Source organism: Magnolia sinica, chromosome 9 (assembly GCF_029962835.1).
Source record: "Magnolia sinica isolate HGM2019 chromosome 9, MsV1, whole genome shotgun sequence".
Lineage (NCBI taxonomy): Eukaryota > Viridiplantae > Streptophyta > Magnoliopsida > Magnoliales > Magnoliaceae > Magnolia > Magnolia sinica.
Genome location: NC_080581.1, coordinates 20,089,317 through 20,098,085, shown reverse-complemented (window position 1 = coordinate 20,098,085; position 8,769 = coordinate 20,089,317).

Here is an 8,769-nt window from a genome sequence, read left to right as displayed (position 1 = left end):
CTAAGGGATTTGCTTTTAGGATTTAAATCTAGGAAGTTTAGTTCTAATTAGGTGTTTTTACAAAATTTTGAAAGTAATATCGTTTAGTTTTTCATTTTGTAGCATCTTTAATCCTAATTCGCCTCAACTGGTAACTTTGTTCCCCCATCTTATTGCTTTTTAGTTGATTCTAATTGCTTTAGGATTTTAAATTTTTGTTGTAGTATTTTATTTTATAGGTTTTGGTTTAGAACTTAGTTTCTTGTGCTTGGTTCATGCCCAAGTGGGTAAGGGACCATACAAAGCGACTTCTAATTGAAGGAGGTCTAATCGACAGGCTTTCTCTCCACCATCGGGCTAGAAAATATCTAAATACGCCTGAATTATCTCAAATCATGGCTAGGAACGCTCCAAACATGCTTAAGCAGGAGCCATACTTTGAGGATAATATGGCTGAAACTTGATAAAATTTTAATGAGATTCTTTTGTGGAATGTGACACCGACTAAGTCTGTGCATGATGAGAACGGGGCACGCTATATTTCCTCAGTCAAAACTTTAAGAGATTACCTACAACCAACAAGAACAACCACACCATCTTGTATGATTATTTTTTTTTGTCAATTTAGTTAACCTGTATTTCAAACCGGGAGTGATCCAACTTCTTCCTAAATTTCACAGATTTGACTCAGAAAGCCTATATCTACATTTCAAGGAATTTGATAAGATTGTAGTGACTTCACATTACAACGTCTCTCAAGACATGATTAGACTCAAGCTATTTTCCTTTTTTTTTTAAGGAGAGGGCCAAGTCATGGATTCATTTGCTAAAACCACGCTTAATAGGTACATGGGCTGAGATGGCTCGAGAGTTCCTTAAAAAGTTCTTTGAAGCTCACAAAACCAATATCTTAAGGCACACCATTATGAATTTCTCCCAAAAGAAAGACGGGACATTCTTCCAATGTTGGGAGAGATTCAAGGACCTGTTACTCGCATGACCACATCATGGTTATGAAATTTGGCGAGTAATCAGTTTCTTCTATGATGGACTGAATTCAAATATATGTCAATATGTTGAGATGATATGCAATGGCGAGTTCATAACAAAAGACCTAGAGGAGGCATTAAAGTACATTGATAGGTTAGCTGAAAATGCAAAATCATGAGACGCCATCAACAAATCGAGTAATTTTAAGTCGAAACCTTAAGTAAAAAGGGGGAATATACGTCCTCAAGGAGGAAGACGATGTAAATGCACAGATTGTAGGCCTCACTCGAAAAGTTGAGGACATAGAACTAAGGTGGAAGTGATCCAACCCACCAATGTAACTGTAAAAAGTGTATATGGCATACGCGAGAGTGATGCACACCGTACAAAGGATTATCCTACAATCTCAGCTTTTCAGGATGTGTTGTAAGCTCAAGTGAATGCTATGAATGCTTACCAACTCTCATTCTATCCGTCGAACTCTAACATGTACAGTCCTAATTGGCATAATCATCCCAACTTTAGTTAGAGAAATGGTCCAACTGTTAATGTAAGCACTCCTCAAGGATCTCCCCCTGCATCACAAAATATACCATAAGTGCAATGATAAAAGAGGAATCTTAAGGACACACTATAAGCATTCATGCAAGGGTAGATGCAATTCAATCAAACTACCATGCAAGCTATAAGTGATCTTAAAATGTCAGTTTCAATGATTGAATCACACTTGACTGTTAGGGAGAAAGGGACCTTTCTAGCCCAACCTTATCCTAACCTAAAAGGACATCACGAAGTAAGTGATTCGAATCATCTTAACCCACATGTGGAATAAGGGAAGTCCATCACCACTCTTAGACGTAAGGAAATAAATGAGATAGTACCGATGAAGGCTAACACGCCTAAGGATACGGATAAATCTGATAGTAATAATGGATCAAGCCCTACCCTACATGATAGAGCTGGTGCATGAACACAAGCCCGTGGCTCCATTTCCCAAACGTCTTATCTCATCTAAATGCCCATCACAGAATCATGACATCTTAGAGATTTTTCAACAAGTAAAAATCAATATTCCCTGGTTGGATGCGATTAAGCAAATTCCATTTTATGACAAGTTTCTTAAGGACCTTTGCACAATTAAACACAAATTAAATGTGAAAAAGAATGCACTTTTAACGAAACAAGTAAGCGCGATTATCAAGTAGAACACTCCCCCAAAATACAAAGACCCGGGTAGCCCTACGATCTCATGTATCATAGGAAAATTCTGGATTGAACAAGCCTTACTAGACTTGGGGGCAAGCGTTAACCACATAACCTACTCAGTATATGAACAATTGGGGCTTTAGGAATTAAAACCTACCAAGACGACCATACAACTTGCTGACCAATCTATTTGTATACCAAGGGGGGTAGTTGAGGATGTGTTAGTCCGGGTTGATAAGTTCTACTATCCAATAGACTTTGTTATCTTAGACACACAACTAGTTATAAATGCTAGCAATCAGATTTCGGTCATCCTAGGATGCCCATTGCTAGCTACTTCAAATGCAATTATCAATTGCTGGAATTGACTGATGAAATTGTCATTTAGGAACATGACATTGGAGGTGAATGCTTTCACTCTTTGCATACAACTTGGTGATGTAAATGAGGTCCACGAGGTAAACATGATTGACATACTCGTGGAGGAGGAGCTCATATTGATTACACTTTTCGACCCCTTCAAAGCATGTATTGCTCACTTTATGGATTCTGATGATCACATAATTTTAGATATAGTGAGCGCTTTGTTAAATTCTAAGCTAGTACTTGAAACTAACCGGTAGAGGCCAAGCTTTAAAAATTTGTCCCTTATAGACTTAAAGCCTCTACCATCTAGCATCAAGCTACCAATGCTTGACCTAAAATCATTGCCATCTGAGCTTAAATACATTTATTTAGATTAATGAGACACATATCCAGTGGTGATTTCTTCCCACTTGGATAATGAGCAAGCGAGCAAGCAGATTACTACTCTTAATAACTACAAGAGTGTCATACGATGGACTATTGCGGATCTCAAGAGAATTGACCCCCAGATTTGGACTCACCGAATACCCTTATAGGAGAACGTCAAAACATAAAAGCAACCACAACGCCAATTAAATCCAAACATAAGGGATATGGTTAAGATGGAGGTATTGAAACTGTTGGATGTGCATATCATTTACCCTCCATCCGATAGTCAGTGGGTAAGCCCAACTTAGGTAGTACCTAAGAGGCTCAGAATCACAATTGTACCCAATGCCAACAATGTACTCATGCCAACTAGAGTTATTATTGGTTGGAGGGTGCGCATTAACTATATAAAGCTGAATACTGTCGCAAGGAATGACTACTTTCCTTTATCTTTTCTTGACCAAAATTTAGAAAAATTGGTCGATCATTCCTATTATTGCTTCCTAGATGGGTACTCAGGCTCCAATCAGATTGAGATAGTCCCTAAAGATCAGGAGAATACCACATTTACATGCCCTTTTGGCACCTTTGCTCACCGAAGGATGTCATTCGGGCTATGTAACGCTCTTCTGTCATTCCAAATATACATGTTTAGTATCTTTTCAGACATGGTTGGACATTTTTTGGAAGTACATTTGACAAGTGCTTCGAGCATTTGAATTTAATTTTAACAAGGTGTGAAGAGAAGAACCTTGTCTTGAATTGGAAAAAGTGACACTTCATGGTTCAGAAGGGAATTGTCCTTCGACACGTGATCTCGTCCAATGAAATTAAAGTGGACAAGGCTAAAATAGATCTAATTACTAATTCATCGGTTCCGAAAGGCATATGTGACATTCATTCTTTTCTAAGTCACGTAAGATTTTATAAAAGGTTCATTAAGGACTTTAGCTAAATCTCCTTACTATTGAGTAACCTCCTTTAAAAGGATGTCTCATTTGAGTAGACTAATTCATGTTAAGAGGCTTATGCAAAGCTAAAGGGTATGTTGACAACCGCACTAATCATGCAGCTACCCGATTGGAGCATTCCTTTTGAAATCATGTGTGATGCTAGTGACTATATTATTAGGGATGTGTTAGACCAAAGGAAGGATAAGAAATTGTGTGTTATTTATCTACTATGAAAGTAGAACGTTGAATGGTGCCTAGATAAATTACCCTACCATGGAAAGGAAGTCATTGCCTTAGTATTCGCTCTAGACAAATTCAGATCTTACTTGATTCGATAAAAAATTATAATTTTCATTGAACATGCGACTCTCAAGTATCTTCTCTCGAAGAATGATGCTATGCCCAATTTTTTGAGATAGATCCTCATACTCCAAGAATTCAACTTAAAGTTACATGATAAGAAAAGAGTAAAGAACGTACCAGCGGACCACCAATCTTGACTAATTCTTTCAGATTCCATTGAGAGTTTGTCAATCAAAGACACTTTTCCATATGAACATTTAATTTCTGCCTTCCAATTACCTTGGTATGCTGACATAGTAAATTATCTAGTGACAGGTAAATTGTCGATTCATTGGTTATCACAATATGAGAATATTTTTATCTACAGTACATAGATTTTTTTGGGACGATCCTTATTTGTTTAAATATTACTTATACAAAATCATTAGAAGATGTGTTCTGAATAATGAACACTCTAGTATCATCTCCTTCTGTCACTCATAAGCTTGTGGAGGCTATTTTTCGGCAAAGAAAACTACCGTTAAGATTCTTCACTGTGGTTTCTATTGGCTGACGATGTTTAAAGCTATCCATAAGTTTTGCCAAACATATAAACAATGTCAAAAAATAAGAAAAACGTCACGCAGAAATATGATACCTGAAAATTCAATCCTAATTGTCGAAATTTTTTATTATTAGGGTATCGATTTCATGGAAACTTTTTCTCAAATTTTGGACACATTTATATCTTCCTTGCAATGGATTATATTTTCAAATAGGTGAAGGCGATTCCTTGTAGAACTAATGACCACAAAGTAGTTCTATAGTTTTAAAAGAAAATATCTTGTCAAGGTTTAGAATGTTGAGATTTATAATTAGTAACAATAGTTTAAACTTTTGTAATAAATTGTTTGAAAATTTAATGAGGAAATATGGTATTGAACACAAAGTGGCTACACCCTATCATCCACAGACAAGTGGCCAAGTTGAAGTTTCCAATAGGGAGATTAAATGGATATTAGAGAAAAATTAGTGTTGCACACAAATCAATATTTCAACATTAGTTGTCATTGTGAACCCAACCCCCCCCCCCCCCCCCCCTAAGACATCAATAGCTCTACTTACAAAATGGTTTGAGGTGATGACCATTTACTTTGAAAATATTACCATTCACCAGATTTTCTATCTCGATATCCCCTTGAGAATAAACCGTTTTAACTTTAACAGGGCCAGTCCAACGAGATCTCAGTTTTCTAGGGAAAAGATGAATTCTCGAGTTATACAAGAAGACTTTTTGGTTTTGTTCAAAAGATTTTCGAATGATGTTCTTGTCATGGAACATCTTCATGATGTCCTTTATATTCGAGAGTTCTCGGAAACCTCATTCTAGATCTCTTTAAGTTCAAGTTGTAACTTGCGCAACAAGCCAGCTTTGTTAAGATTGAAGTTGAAATTCTTTATAGTTCAATATGCCTTTTGTTCCAACTCTATGTGCAAGTGGGAAGCCTTCCAATAGATAAGCCTATATGGTGACAAACCAATAAGAGTTTTGTACACCATATCGTAAGCCCACAACACATCAGTTAGTCAAGTGACCAATCCTTGTAATTCAGGTTAATTGTTTTCTCAAAAAATTTGTTTAATCTCCCTATTTGATATTTCAGCTTAGTCATTTGCCTGATGGTGATAAGGGGTTCTCACTTTCTATGAAATATCGTATTTCTTCATTAATGTTTCAAATGGTCTATTACAAAAGTAAGATCCTCCATCATATATGATGGCTCGAGGTATTTCAAACCTAGATAAAATATTTTCTTTCATAAACTTAATGACAATGCGATAGTCATTATTCCGGCATGAAATTTTCTTAACCCATTTGGAAACATAATCTATGACGAGAATAATATAGAGATTTCCAAAAGATGGAGGAAAATAGTCCTATGAAATTGATGTCCCAGCAATCGAATGCTTTAATAATTAAAATGGAGTTCAACATCATCATATTTCGACGAGATAACCTTCCCAATTTCTGACATCTCTCACACACTTTAAAGAGTTCGCTTGTATCTTTGAACATATTGGACCAATAAAAGCCACATTGCAGAATTTTTGCAGTGGTCTTTTTAGTCGAAAAGTGACCACCACATGCATATGAATGGCATAAGGAGATTAAACTATTTTGTTCGTGATCAGGAATGTCTCCTTATGATTTGATTTGGGTAATATTTGAAAAGATAATGATTATCCCAAAAGAACTTGCATACTTCGGTAGAGAATTTTTTTCCTTATCTTACGCAGTTCAATAAGTAGGAATTGTACTTGTGGCAAGATAACTGGCAATGTCAACGTACTAAGTTAATTGAGAGACTTTAAAACGTTGTTCATCAAGGAACATGTCACTGATAGGTGTCATCTTAATCAAATCGGATAGGGCAGGCTGAGAGAGATGGTCAACCACTATGTTTTTTACTCATTTATTGTCTTGAATTTCAAGGTCGAACTCTTGAAGTAGAAGGATCTATCTTAGTAAATGAGGCTTAGCATCTTTCTTAGAAAGAAGGTACTACTTCACTACCGCATGTTCAGTAAATATGATGATCTTAGATCCTATCAAGTAGAACCTAAACTTATCCAAAGAAAACACTACGGCTAGGAGTTCCTTTTCCGTAGTAGAGTAGTTCACTTGGGCAGAGTCTAGAGTTCCACTCCCATAGAAGATAACATATAGCTTCTCTTTTCTTTGACCTAACACCGCCCTAATTGTATAGTCTCTTACATCACACATTATTTCAAAAGGTACACTCCAATTGAGTGGTTATGTAATGGGCCGGAGTACTTGTCAACATGACTTTGAGCTTGATGAAATCTTTTTAGCATTCCTCACTCCACTCGAAGGGAGTTTCCTTTTAAAGAATGTTACATAAAGAATGAGAGATAAGACTAAAGTCATTTATGACCCATCAATAGAATTCGACGTATCCTAAGAAGGATTGCATGTAGCATATGCTCTTGGGCAATGGTAGGTTAGAGATTAAGTCAATTTTCACTTTATCTACCTCAATTCCATTGAGTGATATGATATTTCCAAGGACTATTCCTTTTTGAACCATGAAATGATATTTCTCCTAATTCAGCACAAGGTTCTTTTGTTTACATCTCTGCAACACCAATTTTAAGTGCTCAAGGCACTCGTTGAAGAATGAACCAAAGACAGAGAAGTCGTCCATGAATACCTCTAATAATTGCTATACTATGTCAAAAAAAAAAAAAAAATACTCAACATGCATCATTGAAATATGGCAGGGGCATTATATAATCCGAATGACATCTTTCGGTAGGTGAAAGTGCCAAAAGGACATGTGAATATAGTCTTTTCTCAGTCCTCAAGGGCTATCTCTATCTGTTTATAGCCTGAATACCCGTCAAGAAAGCAATAGTAGGAATGACTCACTAAACTTTCTAAAATCTGATCAACAAAATGCAAAGGAAAGTGGTCCTTCCTTGTAACGGTATTCAATTTCTGATTGCTAATGCACATTCTCCAACCAGTAGTGACTCTGGTTGGCATGAGCTCATTATCCGCATTGGCTACGATAGCAATCTCGAACATCTTAGGTACCACCTAAGTTGAGCTCACCCATTAACTATTAGATATAGGGTATATAATATACACATTCAATAGCTTTAACACCTCAGCTTAATCACTTCCTTCATATTTGGATTTAAATGGTGTTATGGTTGTTAAGACGTTTTCACGTTATCTTGATTAAGTCTCTATTTTTTTTTTTTATCACGATCATTTGGTTTTGATCATGTAGGTCTCTAATTCTTTTGATCATGATCTCTGATTCTTTTGATCATAATCATTTGGTTTTAATTGCCACAAGATGAGCTAGATAGATAATATACATTGTGTCCCTCACACAATGTGATTGGGTAGGACATGTTAGATATTGACCTATAGCCCACTTGTGGGCAACCACTTGTATGTTGATCCCACATAGTTCTTTCTCAGAATATCTTCATATGGATATCCTTTTCCCAATTCACTTCTTTTGCCAAAATTCAAATTTAAGTTTAAATGAGAAGGGATTATAATAAGGAAGAGAATTCGAATGCGATAGAAATAAGATCTATCAAAACCAAACTCATAATCTTCTTTGCTTATCCCTCTATAAAAAGGGAATGCTTTCCTTTATATAAAGACACATGATAAAATTCTTTAAGAGAACCGAGAATAATAACCATATAAAATATTGATCACATCCGGTGACAATCCTAACTATAGGATAAAAAAGGTGAATAGCTCATTTCTACTCTAGTAGTAGTTAGGCAGATTACTAGACAAATGGTTGTTCATCTTTAACCTCGTGCGAATGTTCTAAGATTATATAAATACACCATCAGATCTTATGGGCTTACTCATCCATGCCCTTCAAAGAGATTTATATCAAAGGTTGTGTGATATATTGAGGTCTTTCAAAATGATGGTTTTGTAGAGAATATCTTCCTTCAATAGAATTTGGGCTACATGCATGAAAGGAAAAATATATAAATTACAATTCAATACATGGATTTGTTGTGCAGATGCCTTGCATTCTGTAGGGGACAGCTGACCATGAGA